This window comes from Bombus pyrosoma, linkage group LG3, assembly GCF_014825855.1.
Source record: "Bombus pyrosoma isolate SC7728 linkage group LG3, ASM1482585v1, whole genome shotgun sequence".
In the NCBI taxonomy this organism is placed as follows: domain Eukaryota; kingdom Metazoa; phylum Arthropoda; class Insecta; order Hymenoptera; family Apidae; genus Bombus; species Bombus pyrosoma.
The window spans coordinates 13,791,292-13,807,044 of record NC_057772.1 but is presented as its reverse complement, the minus strand read 5'-3'; the positions used below and the strand labels follow the sequence as shown (position 1 = coordinate 13,807,044).

The following is a 15,753-nucleotide window of genomic DNA, read 5'->3' as shown; positions in this document are numbered from 1 at the left end:
GGACACGTTGAGCTTAACCGGCCTATGCCCCTATGTTTTATGTTGTCAAATATACATTTCATTAATTACACCGTTTTACTACAGTACTTTGAATTGCTAATATTAATAAAAATATATACATCTTTGAATCTTGATGATTATTTTCCACATGAAAGCTGATGAAATAATAATTACACTGAGGAGAAGGGGAAATAGGCCTGCCAGGTCCGAGGTACGCACTGTAGGATTAAAGAGTACGGCCACTAGAATGGTGGTAACATCAAACATAGTCCGATAGATTCAACATTTTATCGATATCAATCAGTGTTCGTAAAAATTCTGAAATAACATTAATCTATTTCCATGATGCATCGAATGAAAAAGGAGTATATTACTATCTCGTTTTTCTATTATAACTTTTTAATAATATATATAGTATTATTTATATATATTATATATACACTATATTTATATATAATATATATTACTTTAATAATATACAATGAGGCATTTATGAACTTGCATACTTACACAATATTTTCTTTTTTATTTTTATTTATAGGATATGCTAACACGGTTTAACGAGAAAGACTTGAGACATCTTATGTATAACAATTACTTATTCATAATAATACTAAATACGTTATATCATAAATAAGTCATATCAAAACATTAGATCAGAGGATTCGTTCGTTATCTTTATTGTGTTGCTTCAAAACCATAATTTATTAAAGTACCAATTAAAGTTCTCCTTTACTTTACTTAAAGTAAAGAATCAATTCTCTTTTGGCATGAACGACTTAATATTTTTCTGTATGGAATAATGAAACGAACATATAAGGGAATGTGATTCTATTTTTGAAAAACATACTTTATTTTTGCGAGTATTCTACGTATCCATTTGCAAAAAATCTAATAGTATCAAGTCGTATCTTCGATGCCGTTCAATTTTTGTTTGGAAAGCTACTCCATGTAGAAAGTAATTTTGTAATATTTTGAAATCATGAAGTTAATTGCTTCATTATTGTATTTGGGATAAACTACCTCATGTGCTAAGGAATAATTTGTTGCGTTCTCATTAATATCATGGTGTTTACTTTTCATCTGGCTGCAAAATGTAAACATATTGCAAATACATAATGTCAGTGTAAAAGGCAATAGAACTTTAACACCATTTGATGAGAATGGTAGAATTACGACTCATAGTTCCTTTGACAAGTTTGGTCCTCGCGATGAGTAAAATAGAATGGGAGCAAACAAATTGGATCTTAAATTTTAATGTCAAGAACAATTTTGCGACAACTTTTTAAACAGATTTCTACCAATTTAAAAGCGTAAAATCCTCCTGTGGTGATCGTGACACTACCTGTCCTTGCATCCAGTATTTACATTTGCCTAATTAATTCATTTAATTTTCCTTATAAACAATTTGCACTACAGCATTAAAAATTCATAATAAGATATTTACAAGTAGGTAGCTGAGGTGTAATGATTGCAGGACTCAACGAATGATAAAGCTCTTCTATCGATAGAGTGTAAATTCATTTGAAACTCATACAAATTGGTGTTCATTAATAAATATCGAAGGAACAAAAAGGAAAAAAGGAACAATGAAACTCGCGAGAGTCGAACGATAATCTGATGTTGCGTAGATGGAGAAAGAGAAAGGTTCGGTGTCTCCATTTACGCGTGTAATAAAACACGTACACCGAGAAAAGGTACAACGAAAATGGCATCAACACGAAAAACTCGTTGACGGGAGCCCTAGTTTCGTCGTGTTGTGCCGTGCGATAAATTAATGGTCGGTCATCATTGCGCTCATACGTGCTTGTACAGGCATGCGGACACATCGTAACGCATCATTTGTCTTCTCATTATAAATGTGAGCCACCGCTCTACCGCACCGTGACAGTCGGCCAAAATAAATTGCCATGCGTTACGTTTGTACTTTCATTTTATATTTAAAATGACTACACCGGAGAAGGCTCGTGCGGCCCTACCGCCCAGAGACAAATTGCTCATTTGCATAATGCCGTTATTTATTAATGATTGCGATACAGGTACTTCTGATGCTGTATAAATATCCACCTGCGGCGTCCGCCAATCGACAACCTTCTAATTCGACACTTGTTTGCCGTTCTCCATTGAACAATTTATATATGCTTCGTATCTGATATTATTTCAAGCCGTAAAACGAGTATGTATTATCAACCCTTCTGAAATTAATTCTTGTGTTCGAAATTCTGTGTAACGAATTTGCCCGGACATTTCGACGAACATCATTTTGCAATTATTTACTTTATCGCTACATTAAATTGACAGATTAATAGTATGCCTATTTGGTATATTATTGTAACTTTAAATGCACGATTTAGATAAGAGATATAAAAGAAGATCGCTACATTTTTATTATCTTCGCATACTATAACAATATTTATGACGTATCACACATCATCAAATTAACTATTCGACTTACAATTATTAGTTTTCAGTATTAATCTCCAGGTAGTATTTATCTTTACAGCTGCCTTTTAATTGCTATCTACTGAAAAAATTGTCAATTTTTATATTTAATATATTTTGTTATCTTTATACGAATATTGTATTATTAATTGCTAAAAAATACGTATTTTTATTGTAAATTTTTGTGTTGACAATTATAATTCTCCTATTGCTACTTACACATATGATTCTTAATTAGGAACTCCGTACCCACACATATTATTAGCTACTACTTATAATCAACAAAAAGTTGATTAGCTTGATATTTAGTTGTAATTATTTACTTTTAATGCGGTGCATATGATTTCATTGGAAACGTAGTTAGACTATTACTACACGTTGAAGAAAGTTTTTTTAATATCTGTATATGGATCGTCACATTTTGCACTTTGTGCACGAATGCCTGCAATTAAAAAAATGAATAGTCATGCTTGGCAGTTAAATAGCAATCGTGGTCAGCTTAATGCGACAAATTTACCATATACCTAATTGTAATTTGCAAATCCCGTATGATGTCTTAAGATTATAGTAGGCACTTTATATGCAAAGCAAAGGATTTATGTTAATTTTCAGTAAGTGTTTAAAGAAGTAATTTTTATATTCTTCTTGGTAAATAAAAGTTATTATTTTGTATATTACGCTATTTAACGCTAGAATATTTTATAATCATACGAAAATTTAAAAACACCATTTAAAATAGAAACAAATTCTTTCAAACACAATGAATAAAATTGTGGTAAAAATTACAATTTCATTGAATAAAATTGTTGTAAAAATTGAAATTTGAGACAGATCAAATGTGTACATAAAATATATTTTCGTTTGTAATAAAAATGGTATCTATGAAATATTTTAGTTCATACATTCTTTTATTCCTATTTTTTCTAATGCTCCTATTTCTTATATGATAAATGATTTTTCCATTTTTTCCATTATGTATTACGAAACGATATATGTCAACGAGTTTAATATGTATACGGGTTTTCGCACGAATATCGTGCATCAGCTTCCTGGTTACGCAAATTATATATCGATATCAGAAACAGCCATTTATCTTAGTACATGGAAAAGGAAGATTGCAACTATAAACACGAAAACCTGTTCATGAATATAACGTATCGCGTGTCACTTTATCTGTGAGATTCCTTATTTGCGAACAGCGTACAGAAACTGGGTAAGCCATGAATCATTGGATCAAGCAAGAAATATCGAGATCGGATATTGGATATTTACATTAAGCACAATGTATGGTTAATGTGTCCCAAGAGACAAAAGAGCGATCGGTACGGTAAAAAGATCATGGGATGGCAAGCGTTACACCTTTTAACCGTGCCACAGTTCGTTCTAGCCGCTAAGAAACAACGAAACGGTGGTTCCAAAACGGTACACCGTAAAGCCTAAATCAAACCGAGAGCCGAGCAAATCCAAAGAGGAACGGCGAATATAAAATATCGGGGAAAGATACAGCAAGAGTCGGAATTGCTGGTACGAGTGTGCCAGGCGTTGGAGTTCGCGCGACTTGGTGGCGTAACCAAGATATATGAGCGCTTTTCCCCAAAAAAGTGTTAAGGAATTATGCTTCGCAGAGTAAATGAGATGTGTCTGCGCCGAGACATAGATCACGGGAACGCTATCCATTCTCACCACCGTGGAAATAAATACGATCTTCTTGGCGAAAGAGACTACTGAGCAACGTGTTGGAGAAAGAAGACGAAGAGACGGAATAGGTGGGAGAGAGGCGAGAGGAAAAGGTGACGGCAGTAGGAACGGAAGAAGAAGATGCTGAGAAGTGAGGGTCGGAAAGAGATAGGAAAATCGTCTCCTAGCGGCCCGCATCCCGCAGCACATCTTTCTACCCGACACACGGGGGATCCAACGTAGCCATTTCTCTGGCCTGTTATACGCCGCCTATATACGTATCTACTACCCCCGGTAGGTACCTACAGCCAGCAAATAAATTGATCCATTACTCAACCGAGCAGTCATCTTCCTTCCTTTGCTTCTGTTCACTCGCCTCACCCGCTGCCGCGTCCTTCCGCGAGCCTTTTTCCTTCAGACTTTTCCGGGAATGCTGCCAGAGATTCGGTAAAGCCCCTTTCACGCCCTGTTGCAGAGACGATGATACGCTGCGATTTACTCAGCCGAGTTCGTCTACCTAGCTACTGGGAAACCGAGAAATTGATGGCACTTCGAAGGGATTCGCTGCATCCTACCGTATAAGTATGCCGAAAGTGTCTGCACTTGACTTCTTGACAGTCGATGCTTGCCTTTCGGTTCATAGAGGACATCCATTTTCTATTTTGAGCAACATCACAATAATGCGTCCAACGATAAATATGTAGGTATATTCCATATTGGTCAATATCAATTTCATATCTATCCAAGTTAAGATAATAATCCATGTATTAGATATCAGCTTTTTAAGCAAACTTAAAAATCAACAAAATACGATATGTTTCACACACACACACAGGAACTGTTAACTTATTTTAACAATTGTGGACTTTTTAATATCAATAACAATATAAAACGATAGTTTGTATTATAATTATTTCCGAACAATTTACTAATCTTCGATATACGAAGATTCTATGTTATTTCAAATTATCTTTAATCAAATATTATTCAAATAAAGTTATTACATTGATCAAAAACATAAAATAAATTTTGTCCTTCGCGAAAATCGATTCATTACTCAACTAAGTAGTTATTTTACTTTCTTGCTATTGCTCGACCACTTTACTGCTTTCAAGGTTGTACTACTACGGATCATTCTCCTTCAGACTTCCTTGGGAATTCTGCCAGAGATTTGGTAAAGCTCTTTTCACGCCCTGTTGCAGCGATGGTGATATGTATTTCGCGATCTCTCACTGATTTACTCGGCCATGTCTGCTTCCTTTATTGCAGCTGAAAGCGTTTACTATACGTATACTGTTGATCTAAGTATGTAATAAATATTCTCTTTTCGTTTGTTGTATATTGAATTTTTTTAATAATCCAATTCAGTTATTTGAAAAAAGAAATGGAAAGAACTTTAATAGGGGTATATGACACTATTATACAAATAGTAGGAAAACAAAAATAATATTATGTTTCCAAATGTATAAACCCTATTCCTAATCAGTTTTCAAATATTTAACAGAAGATTAAATAGAACATTTTTTTGGCAGAAACAAAAAAAAGTTACGAAGTATTTCTGAAAAATATGAATGCGTTAAAACTGATGATTACGTAAGACTGATAAATAATTCTGTCAAATCTTACAAAAAAATTAGTGTACTCAACGCCTAGGCCATTAAGAATTACAGTCAGATTTAATTATTCTACTAAATTTTAACATAATATTAATCTAGCAATCATTATTCTATCAAATTTTATGTTTAACAATTTTTACTTGGAACTGTAAGTTATTTAATTTGTGGATAGACGAATGCCTTGTGTATGATTGTTCCAACGTTATGATGTGAGTCATTAAATTTTATGAACGATTTCTCTTTTATAATAATTGCATATTCCTGTGGAGTATTTCCTCATTCGACATTAATAAAATTAATGAAAATCTATTTTCTTATGTAGATACTTTTTATTGACATTTTGTATACGGATTTTTTTTCATTTATATACGTAGATCTAATTACGAGTATGATAATTAGGTAAAGAAATTATAGATAATTAGATTTTTTTTTCAAAACTGATGAAACTCATGAAGCAATCTAATCAAAGATTGCGTCATTTGCCCCTTATACAAAAATTATGTCAACTTTACGTCTACTTTAATATAGTTTGCTTTATGTTACGTTATATTATTTATAACGGTGGTAATAAACATAGCTACAGCATCGAAAACAAAGATAATAACCATTATCAAGTAATAATATACGAGACATAAAGTAAGCCTCTTGAGTACTATTTAAAATCATGTACAAAGAGAGAAATAAGGAACAATCTAAAGATAAACAGTTTGTCGTATAAGTCAAAGTCGTGTTGTCAAAGATTCAGGAGACACAGAAAATGGTTGATTTTTGTGCTGTAATGAAGGTTATAAAAGGAAATGGACGGAATCGTTAGTCGTTACGAGTTCCGCTTCTTCGCATCTTTTCCTTTGTAGCATCTGTTTCCAGCTATCATTGCGACTTCGTCAATGTCTTCAAATGCACCGTGTTTTATTATCTACAATATATGTATTTTTCAGACCTGTGTATTCAACATCCGGATCATGTTTTAATGACTATTTCGCGTGTGTAAATTGGTATAATTCAGTTTCGCTACATGATTTTCCTTGTGCTGAAATGACTTACTGCTCTCATTGTTAGATACCTCCATCCGCGTTGGTTAATTAAACAAGAGATTAATTAACGCGCCTGAGATTTCCTGTTTTATACAATTACGAATTTGTACAGTATCAAGCTGAAACTCATTACCTCTTCTATAACATGCTCCCAACACTGTTATTAGAAATATAATAACATAGTACAAATATAATAAAAAATACAAAAGTACAGACTTTTGGTAAAAGAAGATTTGGTTAAACGAAGATATTCCTAATAAAATAATTATTTATAGTGATTTATTGGTTTTCGTTCTTTCAATATTGTTTTTACGATATGTAGTATGATACATTGTGTACGATTTTATGGTTATGCCCCCTTTCTTATAATATTATTTTATCTCATTGAATATAATATTCTTCGTATCTTTTACTCTTACTTTAGAGTTTAACAAAGTGCACAAATGTATATTTGCATATTGATTTATATATTCAAATATCAAGTAGATTTAATTATTTCCTCGCGAAACCAATTATCAGTATTTTTTGTTTTTCTGGAATTCCACAATCTCATATTGTGTATACTCGGTTTGGAATAATTTAATAATAAGTAGAAAGCGAATGATGTAGAATAATAATTTTTGCGTCAATTCGTGTGTAAAATTACTTTTTTTTATCGAGCACTATCGAACGATTAAACCTGTAGTTGTTTGCATATCCGGTTTATGTTTCAATCTGGTTCCATCAATATGAATAAACACCCGTATGTGAGGTAGCTTGCTGCTGCATTAATATGTATTGGCAATAAATCGATATCGATAATTAAAATCTGTGCCTGCCATAAGGCCTTTGGACGTGAGCGCGTTTATATAAAAGTTCAATTTGTTATATGTAACTGTGCGAGATGACTATAAATATTGCGTTACCCTTTTTAACTGAGGCCGTAAATCCGCGTGATTTATATCCAAACCGTCTGTAAGTGTGTGAAGGGGTCGAGATTCTGTGTATCGTTGCATTGTGTCGCAAAATTTTCATATTTCTTCCTGCTAGACAAAAGCCAGTTCCGTTTTCCGTTTAATTTACGTAATCGATGATGACGAACGTCCAGATACATTTACCACTGCAATAAATATTGAGAAATGTAATTACGGTATTCGTGCATTAATTCATATGTTATTGTGCCTTCATATGTTCTAAATTGAAAAATAATTACATTCAAATGACTTGTATAACCTAACAATCGACAAGATTTACGGACGTAGTATCAACTAAATCAGGATCACAATTAGGACGTGTTAACCGTTTAATTTAATTACTTCTGTTCTCCTTGATCTCTTTTGTTAAAAACTTCAACTCTTACTTTAACGAAAATGATCCCGTTTTTCTTTTTTTCGATACGAACTACAAACAAATGAATAAGGAACGAAAAATTCGATTAATTCGTTTAAACACTAAATCCTGAAAATCTTTTACAAGTTTGTGACCGATTTTGTTTCACCTTATTGATCTTTTAAAAATATTCAATGCTAATTAATATGACAGGATGATTATTGGTCTGGCAGAGTAGCGAGAACAATTCCGGATCACAGTGAGTGCGTCGCGCATTTGGAATGAATTTTTCGCAGGACAACGCGGCTGGATATCGTTGGAGGTTGGCTTAGCACGAGCCGAAAAAATATTTTCGCAGGCAGATGCGTACGGGCGCCGTTGTAACGGGGCCAACGAGTTTGAACATCAGTCACGAAAAAGAGAGATTAAAAAAAAGAGGTAGGAGAACGCCAAAAAAGTCCGGGAGATGGGTTGTCCGAATGAGTGGGTTGAGTGAGTGAATGACAGATAGACAGCAACCAGACAGGAGACTGACAGCACGGCGGCGGGCTGACAGCTTGCCACTCTGCCGGGCGTTCGCAACATCGAGTATTACCGACTACCGTACGTGTTGATCCTTGTCCCATTCATCGACAAAAAGCGAACGAACCCCCGATTTTGTTCTATCTCAACTGACAGGATCGATGATCATTTTTGAAAGAACAAGAGTCACTGGTTCTTATCCTTTCACTTTAGTTTTATCAATAATAGTCGCTCTAGCCAATTTTCTTTTCTTTCTTCTTCCCCCTTCCTTTGTTTCCTTTCCTTCTTCTTTTTTTATGTCAGCCTTTGTTTACGAATTTTTGAAAATATCTATCATTCTAATGTTTGTTTCCAGTGACATTTCACCATTTATGTATTATAAACGATTTATATATGTACGTATCTGTTTGAAACAAAATTGTATTGTCCTTCAAATAAAATATCGTCTTATTTTTGTTGAGTAGTGATGCATCATTGATCAAATTCTATAAAACAAATTGAAATTATAAATACTAACCTTTTCGTTTTCAAAACCAAAATTTACTGACATCGTCAAAGATATTGAGATTTGTACACTAATTTTAAGATGGAAGTCGTTTCATAGTTTCATAATTTTGTAAATACAAAAGAAGTATATTTAACACTAAAATGACGCAAATATGTGAATAATATAAGTTTCTTTCCTAAATTCATGGAAAACAAGAGTGACACCGAATTTAGTACTTTCCCTAAAATGCATAATTAAAATTAGCTAATTACCCAGTTATATGTCAATATCATCAAAATATTGTGTATGATTTTGCGATTCGTCGTTACAAACACTTTAAAAAAGTAATATTTTTGTTTCAGTTTTTATTTACTTACGTTACCGAATTTAATATTTCAAGATATTTAATAATTGAAGGGTAATTCTCTTATTTGTGAAAAAAGACAGCCAAAAGAATAAAGTTAAGTTTTCAAATTCTACCTATTGGATTCGAAGCATTATAGTCTACAAGACAAGCGGTAAAAGTTCTTGACGCAATCGTACGAAATGAATTACCGGATTCTTAGGGAGGCGTCATTGTTCAGAATAGGAGCGGCAGTTCCAAGAAAGTACGAATTACTGTCAAAAGTAAACCAAAGTAGGGTATACTTATGACTACAAATTAAGTATAATTCCGGCGGCCGTAATAACGTAACAACGGACCGCTACATAATTATTCTATGTAATCACCAGGACCTTGAAGCACTGTACTGCCTTTTAAAATTGCACTTAAATTACAGTCATACAATATTTGAGGAATATCATTCACGTGTATAGCACTGAATAAACTCTTAGGCAAGAGGTGTTCGGGATATCGATGAAAACGTAATATGTATTGCACAGTTAAAAATTAAATGCGAAGTATATAAATGTTTGCAAAATGGATTCGGATTGCTACATTTTGTATAATTCTTGCAATTTTCTGTACTTATAAATGATATAATCTGTATTGTAAGCAAGCCGTTTATAAGTTACAAATATTATTCCTTTCTTTTTGAATTATATAGATAAATTGTGAGTAATCTCATATCATTGTAAATTAATATTACGAAAAATTTTTGAGATTGCTCGTAATATCTGCCAACGTCATTAAAAAAGAAGATTTCATAATTCCACAAATTTAACGGAGTAGAATGTTTGCGCAAACTTTTTTAGTGACTCTGACGGAAGTTCCCTTAATGACGCGAGTGAGAATAATTAATCAATGTTCACTAAAAAGTTATATAATTACGTACGTGGGCAAAGCGTCACACGATTTAATCAGTCCGTGATCACGCTTGTTAGAATTACAAGGAAACGGAAGTACAAAAAACTCGTATATTATAGAGATAAACATGCAGGCCATACGAAATGATACCATCTTTTCTTCCACTCGTGTTTTGGTTTTCGTTAAAAATAGATTTATACTTTCTTTTAGGTATTATGCGAGATTACTATTAGATATCGTAATTTACTCAGTTATTTTCTACTTTATGTAGTTATGTATTTTAGTATGATAAATATCCTTCCGATCTTTATGTAGATAAAGCAAACTTAATACTCATCACGTTCATTAAAAAAAAAAAGAAACTAAAAAATAGTTCATCTTATATTAATTAAAGTGTTAAACACGAACATATGATATATACTTAAGGCCATAATTTAGTTGGATAAGCTAGAAGATACACGATTTAGTATAATTTTATATTACACAAATTATCTATTACCATTTTGGCGTGAGTAAAATATTGTAATTAGTTTACAATGATTTGCTTGCATTATTCACATTTTTTACCTTTAACTAATTTTATAGGAGGAAAAAACGATATATTTATTCAATATTTTTACCACGTTCTATTATAAAGTAACAAACATATTATTTGCAAGTTACTCCTTGTTGAATTTTTCTGAAATTTTATAAAAGATTTATATATGTGGAATAATATAGATGTACATATATAATACAATGTATCAGTGGCGAAAACAGAAAGTCTTATTCCGTTAACGGTAGAACTTCAATCTTATCTCATATAAAATAAACGAACGGAGATGACGTATTTCCAATTCGTAGAACATATTCGAGAGCAATAATTCAAATTGAAAAAAGGTCGAGCGTTATGTAGATTGATCGTCAGCTCGGAAAGCAAGGAAATGAGAGTGCAAAGGAAGCAGAAAAATAAACGCAGGAGCGTACAGGTAACAAGAGGCAAAGTGGCCGTCTCCCCACTAGCCAGGTTCCCTCCTTACCCCTGACGTGCACGTTTCTTCCTTCTCCTCTCTTCACTGGGCAGGTGAGCAGCGAGTCCGTGGTGCGGGTTACCATTATGTCTACAACCTTGAATTAAAATGCCGTATAATGACACAGCTAGGCAGCCTGTATAATTTATGTCCATAAAAATAAAATCATAATTACAGAGGCGCGGACTGCGAAAAGACGGTAATAATATGGCTGCCCGCTGTGCTTGTTGCGTGTTCAGCGCGTGTATATCGTGTTCGTCGTTGATGCTTCGCTGTTGTTGTTATTGTTATTGTTGCCGTTATCCTCCTGATGTCACATAGTGGCAGTGCCGCGTTGTATCATATACAACAATGTGCGTTCTACGATTAAACGTACAACGTAAAATTTCATAGATTCATTCTGCATGATCGATAAAATAGACTTGAACTTTTTAAACACACGATTACAATAGAATAGAAAACGATTAAGTGACAACGAACATGTAACAAAGATAAATTGAGCAAAATTATAAACTTTCTCATTTTATTACCTACGATAAATTTCGAAGAAATAATGTAACTTTTAATTGTAATCGTATATCACACAATACATGATCCAATCTTATGACTATACATGTGTTGGAATAAAAAAACGTTGAAAGAAAGATGCAAAAGGAAATAGGAATAAGAAAGACGATTGCTCGTCAGCTTAACGTCAAGATCTTAAACTCTGTGCTGAACGACTGCCGAGTACGGAAAATTAATAAATGTGCCAGAAAAATTAATGGTGCCGAAAACTCCGCTTCGACGACATTAATCTTACGTGGCAAAGTGGCAACGGGTTTTCCAAGACGCGCGCAGAAAGAAATCGTTTCAGCTCCGTTTCTCACCGTCCGTTCGTAGTGCAAATCGTCATGAGACTCTGAAACGCGAACGGAAAGGCGATGTGAGATCGCGTTGATGAATGCCCCCATTACACGAACACCGCTAGTTACTCCTCGGAGATAAACCGCCTTCATTACTCACTTTCTGGCGTGACCTTATTCCCCCCTACGGCCTCGCACTCTCTCTCTTTCTGTCTACACCCCTCTTTCCTCCCGCCCCTCTTCCTTCGTCCTTTCCTTTTCTCTCTTATAGCTATTAAGTTAATGCGAATTAATAACAGTGGCTTTTTCTAGTCAACAGCCGCTTTCTTGCAGCAATACAGGTATTTTAGTGGATAATAAATTTTGACCTCGGGGAATATATTATAACTGCGGTTTGAAAGCGTACACATCAAGGGGTGGCACACTCTTAACAGATTGGATCGTTTGTCTTCAGACTCGAAACTGCATTATGTTAGATACGTAGGTATTAATGCGACAATGCAATTATCAGTGTTAGATAGAGTCGACCCACTTGTTTTTTACTTCGTCATGGTTCTGCTATAATTTTCATTTCTAATTTATGGGTTGATTATTGGGAAACAGAAAGTTTATTAGTATTCGTTAACGAGAGGTGTGTATGCCAATAAATTTCAAAACAATCGCGAAACAATCATTCGACTTTCTTGTCAGGCAATAAAATTACAATAGTTTCTTACCTGGAAGATTGTATATCATTTTATCATAAAAGTAGGAAATATTCGTAAGTGGAACAAGATCATAAATAGATATTTTTTGCATTTTTCTTTAGCTATCATATCCTTTCGCGATATCTTTTAAAATAGATATTTCTAAGTGTAGATACCTATCCTAGATCTTTATATATATATATATATATATACACATTCTTAAATACCGTTCATAATCAACGATCAATTGAAAATACTGTATAATTACCGTTCATTATCAATGATCAAATGAGAATAGAATATTTTCTATATTGATACTTTCTTAAAGGCATCTAAAAATGAAACTATTACTAACAAAGGCATTATTCATATCATACTTTCTAAATTTGTGAGCATTTGTCAATATCGTTCAAATAAATATCAGGCAATTACACTTAATGGGTCACGGTACGCGTTCAATGAAACCAGTACAAGCTTAATTGGATATTAAATTAATGACCACTACGTGTGAATCAAACAAAATACTGTAAATCCGGTTAGGAGGGAAATTGTAATTTATGTTTCGCTAGACGGTGGTGTGTTCCATGATAAATGACAGTACATTTTTAATGCCCCACTGACATGTACACTTTGAAATACGTATAATTTAATACGTATATATTAATTTCTTTTGTATTAAAACAGTGAAGAACGAAACTATAATTTATCGATATAATGTATATTATTAATATCTCATTGATTTATTACTAATGAGCACCTGCCTTATATCACAATCGGAGATTTTGATTTGGAATCTATTGGTGCTTTGATAAATAGCGTATCGGTTAATAAAGGGATATGGCTTAAATTAGTTATTAAAACGTAAATAAAATAACGAAATTTTAAAGCACGACTTTAATGGTATATAAGAGAATTTTCTCCGTTCTTTTCCCTTTTTTGATGTTAGATATGTATCAATTACGTTCTTTGGTATTTAAATTATTTTCCATATGCAAATTTAATTCAATAAATTTTCATAATTATCGTTGGTATAATTAATAATAGGAAATTGTTTATAATTCGTGTAGTTAGATAGAGTAGTAATCAAAATCTAGAAAACATATGCAGTAATATTTAATATACAGAGTACATAAATTGAAAATATTTATTTCCAATGACGTGTTAGCGCTTCTATTCCAAAAAGTAAGACAAAATTATTTTGTGTACCTACATCGATGTTTGCTTTTATTACAATTAAATGTATTTCCAGAAATAAAGAAATTCATGTATAAAAAATAATTATTTAGGAGCTTCGTCTTCGTCGGTTATTGCCGATTTCGATACTGAAGTAAGTAATAAGTTGTCAAGATCATCAGTTTGAACAATTTTTTCTTATGCAAATAACCGCCGCTTGGTCTTAGTTTCCAAAATATATTCGCAAAAACTTCAATTGAATGGAGATTACGATTACATTTCATAGGTGGCCGCATTTTAATATCATGTAAATAACAAAGAAAAACCAATGTGTTATGACTTAGGGTAGGATAGTGTAAAATAATTTCCTATGAATCGATTGATATGTGGTATGTTGCATTTTATTCTGATCTTCAATTGCTCAAAAATGTACAAATATATCTACCGTCACTCAAAAATTGTTTACAGGATAAAAATTTATAAAATAAATCATTAAATAATAGTATATGATATGAAGCACAAAGTGTTTTATAACTTGAAAAGCAAAGCTGAGCGGTTGTTACAAAAAAAATTGTTCAGAATCATGACCTTGATAATATATTTCAAGAATACCCAAGTAAGTAAGGAGACTGAACTTCTAAATAATACCAAAATAATTTCTGTTGTGCAAAAAGAATGCAACCAATTTCTGCAGTAAAAGAATAGCTATAAATGTCCATAATGTTGGAATTTGTAAATGTGATTGAGTTGAACAGTAATAACACAATAAAATATTTTGATCATTTTGTGAAGCATAAATAATAATTACTGTTATGGTTTACTGCCATACGATATATTCAATATTTACATCTTTTTGTTTCACTCGGAATATTAATCTACAAAAACTGAGCAGACGTATCCGTTTGTTAGTTTGATCCGTACCTTCAATGTAGTCAAAGTATCGTGGAGAAATCGTCCTCTTTTATGGAAAATGGATCCTCAGAAAGAAATCTATTTATGTCTGTATAGGAGTAAAAAGAGCAAAGAGTCTTGCAGCATTTAGACCATTACATTCAATGAAGATAAAATCGCAAAGCGTCGTTTCTCCATAACGTTGTATTAAGAGTAACATGCGTGCGTGTCGTCGCAACGTGTCTACGGAATATGCAAGAATATTTAACACGGTACGCTGCAACGGCATGCCCGCAGAAAGAATATTTAACACGGCATGCATACCCGTCTATCTTCATACGTCGTAGGTTACACAGTTACATTAGTAGGAATGTCACGATAACGAACGCGCCGGTACACTGTCAGCAGAGACGTCTTCCTGTTTCTGGGGGTGCAGCACAAATTCTCCAGGCACGTTGGTCTCCTTTCGCCCTACGCCACTGGCTATATCCGATATTCCAGGCACGGCCGCGAAAAACAAAACACAGGGGAATACGTTTCCCGCATATGCGTCTCGCGTGTACTCGCTGGATTCATTTTGGCCGGGACATTCCGCTGTCAGCACGGCGTTATCGCGCATCGCCGAGCAGTAAAACGTTTCGGCTGTGCGCCGATAAACCATGAATCCGCAATTTACAGGAAACGTGAGTGATTCGTTTGTGCGCCCGCACGTACCGCTAGATCTACATAACGCGTAGAAACGCGTCAAGTTTATACCTTTTTTCTTCCTACCATCCTTTTTTCACAGTACCTTCTCCGATGTAACAATTAAGGCTT

At 33.5% G+C, this 15,753-nt stretch overlaps 1 long non-coding RNA gene across 2 annotated transcripts; it reads right to left on the bottom strand.

Moving 5' to 3' along the window:
• Window positions 1-11,019: 11,019 nt before the first annotated feature.
• LOC122577949 lies at window positions 11,020-15,484 on the bottom strand. 2 transcript variants are annotated; one of them, XR_006320442.1, is made up of 3 exons: window positions 15,262-15,484; window positions 11,518-11,702; window positions 11,020-11,439 (listed from the first exon to the last, which is right to left on the bottom strand). It is a non-coding gene; the product is annotated as an uncharacterized LOC122577949 (long non-coding RNA). The 2 variants fall into 2 exon arrangements; XR_006320443.1 differs by lacking the exon at window positions 15,262-15,484 and adding an exon at window positions 12,145-12,273.
• Between the last annotated feature and the right edge of the window lie 269 nt (window positions 15,485-15,753).